This window comes from Dasypus novemcinctus, chromosome 13 (assembly GCF_030445035.2).
Source record: "Dasypus novemcinctus isolate mDasNov1 chromosome 13, mDasNov1.1.hap2, whole genome shotgun sequence".
Classification (NCBI taxonomy): domain Eukaryota; kingdom Metazoa; phylum Chordata; class Mammalia; order Cingulata; family Dasypodidae; genus Dasypus; species Dasypus novemcinctus.
In genome coordinates, this window is record NC_080685.1 from 32,920,038 (window position 1) to 32,933,990 (window position 13,953).

At 41.5% G+C, this 13,953-nt stretch overlaps 1 non-coding gene across 1 annotated transcript; it reads right to left on the minus strand.

Annotated features, from left to right (window-relative positions):
• Positions 1 to 3,519: 3,519 nt before the first annotated feature.
• Positions 3,520 to 3,626, minus strand: LOC111763705 (U6 spliceosomal RNA). Its single transcript, XR_002796524.1, has one exon. It is a non-coding gene; the product is annotated as a U6 spliceosomal RNA (small nuclear RNA).
• Between the last annotated feature and the right edge of the window lie 10,327 nt (positions 3,627 to 13,953).

Sequence of the window (13,953 nt, forward strand, 5' to 3'; positions counted from 1 at the left end):
CACTAAGTGTGGATTATAGTTTACATTGTAGTTTACACTCTCTCCCACTCAATTCTGTAGGTTATGGCAAGATATATAATGACCTGTATCTGTCATTGTAATGTCATTCAGGATGATTCCCAAGTCCCAAAAATGCCCCCATATTACACCTGTTTTTCCCTCTCCCTACCCTAAGAACCTCCATTGGCCACTTTCTCCACATCAATGATATTTCTTCCATTGCTAGAATCACAATAAGTCTATAGTAGAATATAAGTAAGTCTACTTTAGTCTACAGTTCATTCCCAATCCTAAGGATTCTGGGATGGTATTGTTCACTCCATCTTTAATTGAGGGGGTGGGGCCTTTGATCCCATATGGCCAATGGATGGGACTCTCTTGCTTGCAGTTGTAGACACTCTTGGTTCCTTGGTATGTTGGTTATCCATCATCTCCTTCTTGTTAGATGTCATGGGTGAGTCAAATGAACTGGAGAGTAGGTGTTGCAATTTTATTGAGATTCAGGGCCCAGCTGGCATATAGACAGCTTAAAGATTGTAGTCTCTTGGATGTACACCTACTGTATTAGTCAGCTAAAGGGGTGCTGATGCAAAATCCCAGAAATGGGTTAGTTTTCATAAAGGGTATATATTTGGGGTAGGAGCTTACAGATACCAGGCCATAAAGCATAAGTTACTTCCCTTACCAAAGTCTATTTGGAGCAAGATGGCTGCCAACATCTGCGAGGGTTCAGGCTTCCTGGGTTCTTATGTTCCTGGGGCTTGCTTTCCTCCTGGTTCAAAATTCCTTTCTTCTTAGGGCTGGCTTCTCTTTCCTCTGTGAGCTTACTTTCCAGGGCTCCAGCTTAAATCTTTAGCATCAAACTCCGACATCATTTATCTATTTGTTCTTTTGCTGCTTGCGCTTTGGAACAAATAGATAAATGATATGGGAGTTTGATGCTGAAGATTTAAGCTGAACTCCCCAATCAAAAGACATAGACTGATAGAATGGATAAAAATGTATGAGCCATATATTCATTTTCTTCAAAAGAGCCACCTGAAATGTAAAGACACAAGTAGGTTAAAAGCAAAAGGTTGATAAATAGTGTTCCATGCAAATTAGTAACCAAATAAGAGCTGGAGTAGACTAGATAAATAGAAAATAACAATATTAAAATATATGAACAATAGTTACTAAGTACAACTAGCAAATTTATCCTGTGGTCAGTATTTTGTAAGTTTCTTCACACAAAATAAACACTATTTTTTGCTGAAAAAAACCAACAACAAAAAACTTCAATATCAAAACTCTAACATCAGAAACCCTCAACTCTGTTCTTTGCCATGCCTTTTATCTGTGAATCCCCATCCACCAAGGGGTGGGGACTCAACGCCTAATCATAACTCAATCACGCCCAGGTACAGATTAGATTACAAGCATAATCCAATATTTCTTTTTGGAATTCATCAGTAATATTAAACTGCTATACCTACCAACTTTAGTACTGATTATAAGTTCAAACAGAAGGACAGAAGAGCCATTTGTAGGGAAAACACAACTGAGTCCAACTCTATCGCACTGGGAAGCATAAATTCCAAAGTAGGGCCCACTGGCAAGGGACCAAATTCCTGAGCTATCTGCCCTGCCTATAGTATCTGGATGTCTCCAGAGCCCTCAGGAGCCTTGCTATTTGGTGTAGTATCTACGTTGGCTGTCAATGAGATCCTGCTAAGACATGCATAAGCATTACTCTGGAGTGCCCTCCTGACTCATTTGAAGTCTCATAGCCATGTAAACTCATTTGTCTTTAACATTTCCCCCTTTTGGTAAAGGATTTTTTTCTTCTTTTCCAGTTGCCTTGCTTGTTGTTACTTGGTAGAAATCATTCAGTGCCAGGGAGGCTCATCCCTGGGAGTCATGTTCCATGCTGGGGGGAAGTTATTGCATTTATATGCTGAGTTTGGCTTAGAGAGAGGCTACATTTGAGCAACAAGGAGGCTCCCAGTAGGTAACTCTTAGGCACCCTACAACACTAGGCTAAGTTGCAATATCAAGAGCAAAGGCTCATGAACATAGTCATCAATATCAAGGGCCCATCAATGGACCATCCTCCTTTACTAGTCATTGCCTCTGTACTTAGGGGATTATTGCCGTTCCATTAGAGAATGTGGCAGAGTTCCCCAGGATGGGAATTTGATATTCTTTTGGTTATAGTGTGAATTTTCACCCACTCTGATGATGCCCCATGAACATTTGAACACATTTATATGCCTTATATGTATGCCCAGGTGAACTTCCTCCCATGTATCCCCCATCTCTGACACCCCACACCAATAATCCTCAGCTGCCACAGTTTAACCCTTCTGTGATCCAAAACTTCTTTGAAAATGAAGCTAATAAAATAGCCAAATACAATTAATAAAAAAATAAAGAAATGAAATAATTACGGTTTTTAACATAAGAAATAAAATACAGAAAAATAAAAGCCCTAAAAATTAACATAAAAAATTGGGATATTAAAAAATAACAAAAAATATTAAATTTTTTTTTTTTGACTTTTGCCTTTCATCGCTGTAAGATCTGTTGTTTGTATGGTGACATTTTCTTCCATTTATTTCCCCAGTGTCTTAACTTTTTTTCACATACAGAATACAGGGGACTCCAATTTACCTACCATCCTCCCCTTTCCCATATTAATAACCTTTTTATATGCAGATGATATATTTGTTACAACTGATGTACAAATATTGAAACATAACTACTAACCATGGTCAATGGTTTGCATTATGGTTTACATTTTGGCCAATACACTTCTACAAATTTTTTATGGAATTTCACATGACCTGTATCCATTATTGCAAGATCATGTAGAACACTTCTTTGTCCCCAAATACCCCCTGTTCCATCTATTCTGTTCCTCCCTCCCTCTCCCCTTGGAGCCCACGGCAACCACCAGGTTTCACTCCTTGAAGGACAAGATTCATAGTTACTTGCAACAACACCAAGGGCTTGTCACACTGGTCTGTCCTCTACTATTAGGCACCACCCATTCTCTCAAGAGCCTCCTGCCTCTGTTTGAGAACATAGAGGACCTCCCTAGAATGGGAGTCCAACTCCTTCCTGCTCTTTATGTGGGTCTCCACCCACTAATACAACACACTACAACAAAATGATCACTCATACACTCCCTAGAAGTCTCCGCCTGGTGTTCCCTGTTCTGAATGCTCCCCCATGAAACATCCTAAACCAGTTACCCTTCCTTGTCATATTGCCAAAAGAGCTTTTCCAACATTGTAGTTTCAACCACATACCTGCCAATACCCAGTGTTCACCTGTTCCCTCCCCCAACCCTCCCCCCAGTTCCATGGACCATCCAAGCCACCCTCCCCACCCTATTCCCTGTCAAACCTACATGACTTAACCCAATAGTATCACTACACACCATCATATTCCTTTACTGAACAACTACACACTTCCACCTTATATGTTTCACCCGTATGGGTGTTGGCTCACAACCATCTTCTCCCTATTTTCTGTAAAAATATGGAATGCTTCATGAATTTGTGCATCATCCTTGCAGAGGAGCCATGCCAATCTTCTCTGTATCATTCCAATTTTAGTATATGTGCTGCCAAAATGAGCACAGGTGAGGCCTTTTGAAAGTATCTGGGTCTTCCCCTTGACCTGAACAGGACTTTGTGGCAGGGGTCTGGGTGAGATTTCATGGCCATACAGGTCAGCCACAGTTCATCTTCCTTTTCCCTAAACTATCCTCCTTCATTCCCCTCTCAGAAGGTTCATACCTTTATTCTTAAGGGGCAGCTGAAGGGTGATGGTCATTCTTCTGTAGCTAATTCCCACTCGTTAGGGGGAGTAGGCTGTATCTGACAAGGTGCAAAGTCTCTGGTTATTCTATCACCGTTGGGGAAAGGTGAGTCTGGCACTGTGCTTGGCATTGGATGAAATCCCTGTATAACTAAGGTGTCGATTCTGGAAGAACAAACTCATAGAATTTTAAAGATACACGGTCCTACTAAAAGGATACTGGATGAAAAGAGTAGGAAAAGCCAGGTGCCTTCAGAGGCTGCGTCCTCCTATAGTAGGTGGGCTTCATCTTACAGATTTTGAATGCTGTCTTGGACTATTTCAGAGCAATTTACATGGAAACAGCATTCTTCCTTGAGAAGCAGGCATAATCCTCCATGTGCCACTATTAGCATATTTAGTGTCCTGCGATTTTGCATCACCACAGTGGCAGGAGATTCTGTTTGCTGTTTTAGGGCTTCTAAGGCATGGCTAGTTTCTTCTATGCTGTTGGTTAACTCTAGGGAGAGATCACGGTAGACCTGCTGGGTTTGGTATAAACTGTCAACCCCAGTTTCCATGGTGGTTATGCTTAAGACAGGTAAGAGGGGGACAAGGAGAAGCCATGTCCTTTTAGTCATTGCTTGGTGAGAAAATACAGGAAATGGACACAGACAAGATTCCTTGAGTGTCTGGCTTGCCCTCCCTCAACAATAGGCATTTGGACTAGAGTTAGAGGGAAGAGCTGGCTTTGACACAGACAGTACTTAACTTTCTTTCAGGCTGTCCAACGGTTGGCACTTGCCCATTAGGTGCTTCTGGTGAATTGGCACTTCCTTGGGCAGCTGGCTTCACTTGGGATAAGTGCACCCAAATGACAATTCCTTTTAACCTTAACAGCTGTGGGAGTGATCAGAATCACAGAGTAAGGTCCCTTCCATTTTGGTTTTAATTGGGAGTGAGGCTTGTCCTCCTGCCAGGTTTTTTTTTTTTTTTTTTTAAAGATTTATTTATTTTTAAAAAAGATTTATTTATTTATTTATTTATTTAATTCCCCTCCCCTCCCCCGGTTGTCTGTTTTCTGTGTTTTGTTTCTTTGTCCGCTTCTGTTGTCGTCAGCAGCACGGGAAGTGTGGGCGGCGCCATTCCTCGGCAGGCTGCTCCGTCCTTCGCGATGGGCGGCTCTCCTTATGGGTGCACTCCTTGCGCGTGCGGGGGACACCCCTGTGTGGCAGGGCACTCCTTGCGCGCATCAGCACTGCACATGGGCCAGCTCCACACGGGTCAAGGAGGCTTGGGGCTTGAACCGCAGGCCGCCATGTGGTAGACGGACGCCCTAACCACTGGGCCAAAGTCCGTTTCCCCTCCTGCCAGGTTTTGATTAGAATTCGAAGTTGGGCTAGGGAGGATTTTGTTCCTGAGCTCCTGGATGCTAGAAGCTGCTGCACCTGCTTTTTCCCTAGCTGTATCAGTGTCTGTCTTCTGGTGCCCTTGGCAATGCTTAACTGCTATTTCTTGGGGCAACAGACCAGCCCCCAGTGAGTCCAGGAATTTTTGCCTGTGCTTAATAAGCCTCATTCTCACTACACAGCAGAGTGAGTGAGGAGGATGAGGAAAGCATACTTGGAGTCTGTGTAAATTTTGGCAGATAAATGACTATGGGGAGAGGTGTAGAATGAAAGATAGCCAGATATATCTCTTTTCCCAGCTGCCAGCTTTAAACTTCAGGTGAGGGCAATCAGCTCTGACCTCTGGGCTGAGGTCCCAGGGGGAAGGGCTTGGGCCTCTATAGTTTCACATTGAGAGACCACTCTATAGCTTGCTCATTTAATTTCTTCCCTGATAAGCCTGCTTCCACCTGTGCTTCTATCTGCTATAGGCTCATTTTTTAAGTCTGGCCTGCTTGAGTAGTTTTGGTTAAGAGTTTCAAGGCAGGAGTAGAGGAGGGGTCCCTTAGGAGCTGACTTTGGGCCCTCTGCTGGTAGCAGGGTGGTGGGGTTGAGGATTTGACACACCCTTAGCTACACCTTAGGGGTCGCTAGTGATTGAGCCTGGTGTTTAATCAACTGGCTACCTGTAAGCCATTGGTGGCCCCTAGCCTCAAATAATTCTGTCACCTGGTATGCGTGATGACTGTGAGAGGCTGCTCCCAAGTTAATTTGGTGGCTTGCTCAATTAAAAGGGTGGTTTTACTTCTCAAGCATAACATAACCTGCAAGACCCACTTAAAGTTGTAGCACCATAAAGAGTTGGACATATGGAATCCCTTACTGCTTCCCTTCCCTTTTACACGGAAGGTCTAACTGTTGGTTATGTGGTGTTCTAGAGACCACCCCCATCATTCCAGGAAAAATTAAGAAGAGCTTGTCAGCTGATTTGGCATCCTAACTCCAAGTCTGACCAAACTTTTACCCTCCAAACTGAAGGGCTCAGGTTGTTCAAGTCCTGGGGGACGTTTGTAATGAGTTCCCAAACTGAAGCCACTGAGCCACTTAAGTCTTGGGGGACATTTAGGACCTTCTAACCTGAAGTGCTTAGACCCTTTATGTCCTGGGAGACATTTAGAGTTGCTGCTCTGGTTCCTGGCTTCCCGGGAGTCATAGAGCCCTTGCTGCCAGGTAGAGACAGGGCAACCTAAACTTGAGAGAAGCCCAGACCTTGGTTCTGGACTTAAGCCACCAAGATCCACACATGATTCTTCCTAGAAAAGGGATGGCTTGAAACCTTTCTTTTGGCCTCTTAAGCAGTTTCATTTCATTTTATGGCCACTGCTAGGGAGTTTTGCAGTTAAACTGGACATTGAAAGTCCATTAAGAGATTAGAGCCTAATTGTTCTGCCCTTGTAATCAAACAGTCCTGGGGGAACTCTGAGGCAATGCTAGACCCACTGGGGGCTGGGACGGAACAGAGCTTCCCTGCACTAGCAAGGGTAGGACCAAAGCCTCACTAGCAAATGCATTCTCAGTTCCTAAGACATTCCAAAGCATCTCACAGACCCAAAATGAAGACAGCAGTAGTCAACAGACAACCAGAAGAGGGCACAAACAGGCCATAATCAAAAGTTTAGACTTATCAGTCCTTGCTGGGGTTGGGGAGGATTATCTGCCTCTAGAGGTCCTGGCTGGCTCATCAAAGGAAGCTGGGGGAAGTCGGGGGATGACTGATTCCTCCAGGTTCTTGGCTATGTTACATAAAACAATTTAAGAAGACACCAGAGGGTAGGCCAGTAGTTTATTGAGAAAAGGGAGAAAAGAACAGAATGGGAGAAAAAGAACAGAATTACACCCCTCCTCCCCCCAGATGTATGTGCAGGCTTCTTTAGGCAAAGAGAGATTTTGGGTTTGTGTGGCTGCTCTTATTAATCCATTATTCACTCCTCTCCTTCTTAATGTTGGGGGATGGACCTCAGCTGTTTGCTGTTCTGATTGGTTACCCCATCTGTCAGTTCTCAGAGGGCCAATGGTGAGGCCTTTTGAATGTACCTGGGGCTTTCCCTTGACCTGGACAGAACCTTGTGGCAGGGGTCTAGGCAGGGTTTCATAGCCATGGCCTCTGCCAAGTCTCAGCTGCAGCTCATTTTCCTTTTCCCTAAACTATCCTGCCTTAACAGAACAAGGTCCCCAGTCATAAAAGGCAGGGCAGATTTGGATTTTGTGGTGCTTAAAACTTGTACAACCTTTTATATTTAGGAACATTAAATTATGCATGAATGTGAATATCTAAAATGAAAAAATAAATTAGATCATGTGTATTAGTAAGCCAAAGGGGAACTGATGCAAAATACGAGAAATCTGTTGACTTTTATAAAGGGTATTTATTTGGGGTAGAATTTATGGTTACCAGGCTGTAAGTTATTTCCCTCACTGAAGTCTATTGCCATGTGTTGGCGCAAGATGGCTGCCGACGTCTGCAAGGGTTCAGCCTCCCTTATCCTCTTAAGCCTCCGTAGTGCCAGCTTCTTCCAATATCTGCTGTAGGCTGGGATAAGTCTCATCTGTCTTCCAGGGCTTGTTCCTCTTCAGGCTCAGCTGCTCTGTTTTTTCCACAAGGCCAGCTATAGACTATCAGGCTCTCTCTCTTCTTGGGGCCTCTGCTGTGTCTATAGAGCCATCTCTATTATTCTCTGTTCTTCCTCTGTGTGTTTACTTCCTGGGGTTCCAGCATCAAAACCCCAACTATCTCTTCTGTCATGCAGTTTTCTCTGTGAATCTCTGCCTACCAAGGGGGTGAGGGTGCAATGTCCTACTGATGTGGTCCAACCAAAGCCTTAATCATTATTTAATCGAGTGAAATCTCTGAATTGAATACAATCTAATGCACCCAGAGGAACAGACCAGTTTACAAACATAATCCAATATCTTTTTAAAATTAATAAATAATACCAAACTACTATACCATGTCAAAAATTTTTTTAAAAATTAAGGTATACCACTGTGGCAGTTTGAAATTCTTTTATAAATTCCCCCAAATGAACTAATCCATTCCTGTTCGCTATGAGACCATTTTTACTGGATTACACCAGTGAGGTGAGACTCCTTGCTGGGTCTGGAATAAAGAGAGACACAGATAGATACAGGAAAAGGAAGCTGCCATGTTTTATCTTACCATGTAAAAGAGAGGACTAGAGGATCACTTAAGCATGAAGCCCCAAGAGGCTGGACGTGCAGACAAGCTCAAGAGGAGAGGAGTCCTGCTATACGCCTGAGAGTTTTCAGCTGAATTCAGGAAGAAAATCTAACAACCGAGACTGGTATAGGAGTCCCAGAAAGAGACAAGCTCTATGCCTGGTTGCCCTCAGCTGAGCTCAAACCTTGGTGGAGACTGGTGGCCATCTTGCTTCAACCTGTGGCAGCCGACTTTGGTGAGAAACTATCTCTAATAATTGGTTTGGACTTTTCATGACCTTGGAACTGTTAAGGTTCTTCCCCAAATAAATCCCCTGTATAAAAGCCAACCCATTTCTGATATTTTGCATTGGCAGCCCTTTGGTAAACTGAAACAACCACAAACACCACAAAATTAAGAAAAATCATGCAATATTTTAATCAACACTTGTTTTCTACTTTTGTTTTTGGCTGTGTGCTTTTTAATTGCCTTTTCAAAAAAAGATAATGAGCTATGTGCTCATTCCTTTAGCATGGTTGACCAAATTAAACAAAAGTTGATAGATTAGAAGTTTATTTCAGCTATTCAGTTTGGTATGGGTAGGTAGTATCAATATAGATATAAGAAGAGAGTGTTTTTTTTTAAACATTTTTAAAGAGTTTGCCTTTCTGTCTCTTTCCTTCTCTGTTCTCTTCCCCCTCCAGGGTACTGTTTTGGCTTCTACTTGGATTCTTCTCACTATCTTTAAATTTTGTTTTGATAAATTTAAAATTTTGAATAATTTAAAAAATAAATATACCAAATTAATCTGAAGTTAAGACATGAAAAATAACAAATAAAATGTGCTAAAGTTGTACATTTTATTGAGAATTTTGAGCCCAAATTACCCTTGGCAATTATGGCAATTATGCATGTTCTTTTGTCTAAAGTATTTAGACTTCATTAGAAAAATATGCATTAAAAATGTAAGCCATGGAGAACCAGCAAGACGGCAGCAGAGTAAGGAGCTCCTGGAGTCAGTTCCTGCTACAGGGCAGTTAGCAACCACCCAGACCTCTCTGGAGCTGGATGGAGCACATGTCTGGGGGCTCCAGGAGACCAGAAGAGCATCCTGCAACGTCCTTGAAGGAGTGGAAGGGGGAGACTGCCCATCTGCTGAGAAGACTCCTGAGTAGAGCACTCCACGCCCCAGAGGTCGGTGCCCATCCTCCACTGGAGGTGCAAGCCAGCCGCCTCCGGAGCTGTTCCGCAGCTGGAATTGAAAGCTCCACTTCCCCAAAACGGGGGAGCAAGAGACAGTTGGGCACTAATTTCAGCTATGATGAGGAAATTCAGCAGGCTACAGTATAATCTTGAGAACAGCTAAAGTTTGAGCCTGTCCAGGTCAGAAAGAGGCCAGGAGCCTCCATCTGAATTCTGCGCCTGGCATGAGGGGAAGTGGGGCAGACTGAAAATCCCAGTGCTGGTGGGGACTGGCTTCTTCCCATCCAGATCATACTGCAGGTCTAGCCTAGGCCCCAGTGCCACCTCCAGTAGGGAGGAAGCTGCGGGGACCTGCACCAGCCTCTCTAGGAAATTACCGGCCAAGCTGCTCAGGCCAGTGATTATCCTATTCTAGTGGCATGAGCCACCCCAAGAGTTGTTCTGTGGGAATTGGAAGCTCCATTTCCCAGAAACAGGGGAGGAGGAGACAGTTGGCTGCTGATTTCAGTTACTGATTGGGAGACTTGGCAGGCTAAGAGATAACCCTGGGAACAGCTGGGGTGAGAACCAGTCCAAGTCAGAAAGAGGCCAGTAGCCACCATTCTGACTCCGTCCCCAGCCTGAGGGGAAGCCGGGCTGACAGTTTCTTTCATGTGGATCAGCCTGCAGCCCACCTAGGCTTCAGCCCCACCTCTGGCAGGGAGGAGGTTGAGAAGCCCTGCATCAGCCTGTACAGGTAACTGCAGGGAACTTTGGCTGGCATAGACTGAAAATCAGGAGTCTGCATAGATTGCTGCTCACACCTGCAGCTCCATTCCTGCCCCTGGTAGGGGAGAAAAGGATGTGAAGCTTCATCAGTCTCTCTGGGCAACTACAGTCTAGGCCTTCATGTGCATTATTCTGCATTGCTGTGACTCTGTCCCTACCCCTGGCAAAGGAGAAAGTTGGAAGAAGCTTCATTGGTCCTGATACAATGAGGGCAGCTTGAACCTCCACATCTTACAGCACCAACTACATGCTTGGCTCCTACTGCATAACCAGCAAGGGAGAAACGATAGGAAACCCTAAACTGAAGAGAAAAACTGCACCCAGAAAAAATAGTCTAGAAGACACCAACAAAAAATTACAATCCATAGCAAGAAACAGGAAGCTATGGCCCAGTTAAAGGAACAAGGTAAGCCTCCAGATGACATAAAGGAGTTGAGACAACAAATTATAGATATTCAAACAAATTTCCTTAATAAATTCAATGAGATGGCTGAGGAGATTAAGGGTATTAAGAAGACATTGGATGAGCACAAAGAAGAATTTGAAAGCATACATAGAAAAATAGCAGATCTTATGGGAATGAAAGGTGTAATCAATGAAATTAAAAAAACATTGGAATCATATAGCACATTTGAGGAGGTAGAAGAAAGGAGGGGTGAGCTTGAAGAAATGGCCTCTGAAAGTGAACATACAAAAGAAGAGATGAGGAAAAGAATGGAAAAAATTGAACAAGGTCTCAGGGAACTAAATGACAGCAAAATATGTGCAAACATACATGTCATGGGTGTCCCAGAAGGAGAAGAGAAGGGAAAAGGGGCAGAAGGAATATTTAAAGAAATAATGGTAGAAAATTTCCCAACCCTATTGAAGGACATAGATATTTCTGTCCAAGAAGCACAACGTACTCCCATCCAAAAAAATCCAAATAGATAGACTCCAAGACATATATTCATCAGAATGTCAAAGGCCACAGACAGAGAGAGAACTCTGAAAGCAGCAAGAGAAAAGCAATGCATAACATATAAGGGATATCCAATAAGATTAAGTGCTGATTTCTCACCAGAAACCAGGGAGGCAAGAAGACAGTGATCTGATATATTTAAGATACTACAAGAGAAAAACTTCCAGCCAAGAATCTTATATCCAGCCAGTCTGTCTTTCAAAAATGAGGGTGAAATTAGAATATTCACAGATAAACAGAAACTGAAAGAATTTCTAAGCAAGAGACCAGAATTTCAGGAAATACTAAAGGGTGTGCTAGAGCCTGAAAAGAAAAGACAGGAGAGAGGGGCCTGGAAGAGAGTCTAGAAATGGAGATTACATCAATAAAAGTAACTAAAAGTGTCAAAAGAGTGGTGAAAATAAAATATGACAGATAAAACTCAAATAGGAATAAACTTAACAAATGATATAAAGCACTTGTGTATTCAGAAAACTGCAACTCAATGTTAAAACAAATAAAAAAAAGCCCTAAATAACTGGAAGAACATTCCATGCTCATGGATTGGAAGACTAAATATCATTAAGATGTCAATTCTTCTTAAATTGATATACAGATTTAATGCAATCCTGATAAAAATTCCACCAGCGTTAAAGAAAAAATTGAAAACACGATCATTAAATTTATTTGGAAAGGTAAGGAGTCCTGAATAGCCAGAAACAGCATAAAAAGGAAAAGTGAACCCTCATCTCCAGACTTTAAATCATAATACCTACTTATAGTGGTAAAAACAACATGGTACTGGCCTAAAGACAGACTCACTAGACCAATGGAACCAAATTTATGGTTCAGAAACAGACCCTCACAGGTATGGTCAAGTGACTAGCCTGTCAAACTCACACAGCTTGGGCAGAACAATCTATTCAACAAATGGTGCTGAAAAAAATAGACATCCATTTTTTGAAGGAAAGAAGACCCCTATCTCACACCTTATGCAAAAACTAACTCAAAATAGATAAAAAACTAAAAATAAAAGCAAGAAGCATAAAACTTCTGGAAGAAATTATTGGAAAATATCTTCAAGACCTGGTGGTAGGTGATGGATTCTTAAAGGAGATGAGAAGTACTAAGTGAACTACTGATGTTTAATGTATGTAGAAGTTTTAATTAGCTTTACTGTAAAATTGTGGAAATGTATAGAGTGAATGGTAACACACAGTGAGTAACAGCTAGTTTATAAATGGGATGGGACTGAAAATGGTAGTCTAGTTATGTAAATGCCAATTGACAGAATGCTTGAGAATAATCTAGGAACTGGATAGCACATTAAACCAAGAGGTGGGTGAGAATTGTGGTTGATAGTAGATGCAAGAATGTCCTTTGTTAGCTAGAACAAATGTATATCACTACTGCAGGGTGTTGGGAATGTGGAGAAGCATGGGAAAAATACAGCTGGAGTGACTTATGGATTGTGGTTAGTAGTAATAATATAATATTCTTGCATCTATGCAAAAGATGTACTGTGTTGATACTGAGGCAGTATGGAAAATGTGAGCCAAATGTACACTATGGACATGGCAGCTATGGACATGGCAATAATCAGATGATATTATTTTATCTATAGCAAATGACACACTACATTGTGGTGTGTTGATGGAGCGGTTTTGTTTGGGAATTCTGCACATGTGCATGATTGTTTTATAAGGTTACAACTTCTGTCATAAAAAAATTATTTAAAAAATAATAATAGGGTGGGTTGGGGGAAAAACACACCAAATGTATGATAAGAACTATGTTTAGTAGTAAGATTTTGACAGTGTTCTTTCATAGTTTGTAACAAATGTCTCATGACAATGCAAGGTGTTGGTGGAGAGTTGATGTCTGGGACCCCTGTATGATGTTATGCATGTTGGATTTGTAAGTCCACAACTTTTACTATGCACTTAATTGTTTATGTATGTTCATGTATAAATGATGTAAAGATAACAATAATCAGATTGGTTAGGGGAAAAATACTTTGTTTAGTAGTAATATTTTGACAATGCTCTTTAATCACTAGTTAAAAAAGTTTAAAAACAATGCAAGTTATTGGTGGTAGGGTGAGATGTTATATATGTTTGTTTGATGTTATATATGTTTGTTCTGTAAGTTCACAACTATTATACATTTACTGTTTATGTATATTTATGTATGAGTGATATATTTCAATAAATTTAAAAAAATTAAAAAAATATATAAGCCATGATCTATAATGTTGGGATACATAAAATAGGCAACTTCATTTGCAAATTACTCTCTGAAATTCTGCCATAATTTGTGTTCTAAAAATAGGAATTCTGATACATTCTATTTGTCCTTATTGTCCATGCACTCATTTTTTAATGAATGTGTGTAGTTTGATTCATGGTAATTATACATATTCTTTTGTCTAAAATATTTAGACTTCATCAGAAAACTACACATTAAAAATGTAAGCCATGGTCTGAAATGTTGGGATATGTAAAATAGGCAACTTCATTCACAAATGACTCTGTGTAATTCTGCCATAATTTGTGTTCTAAAAATAGGAATTCTGTTCTATTTCATTTAATTCTCATCCAAAAAGAAAAAAAATATATGGTTTGCTCTAACTATATTTTGCCTTACTGAGT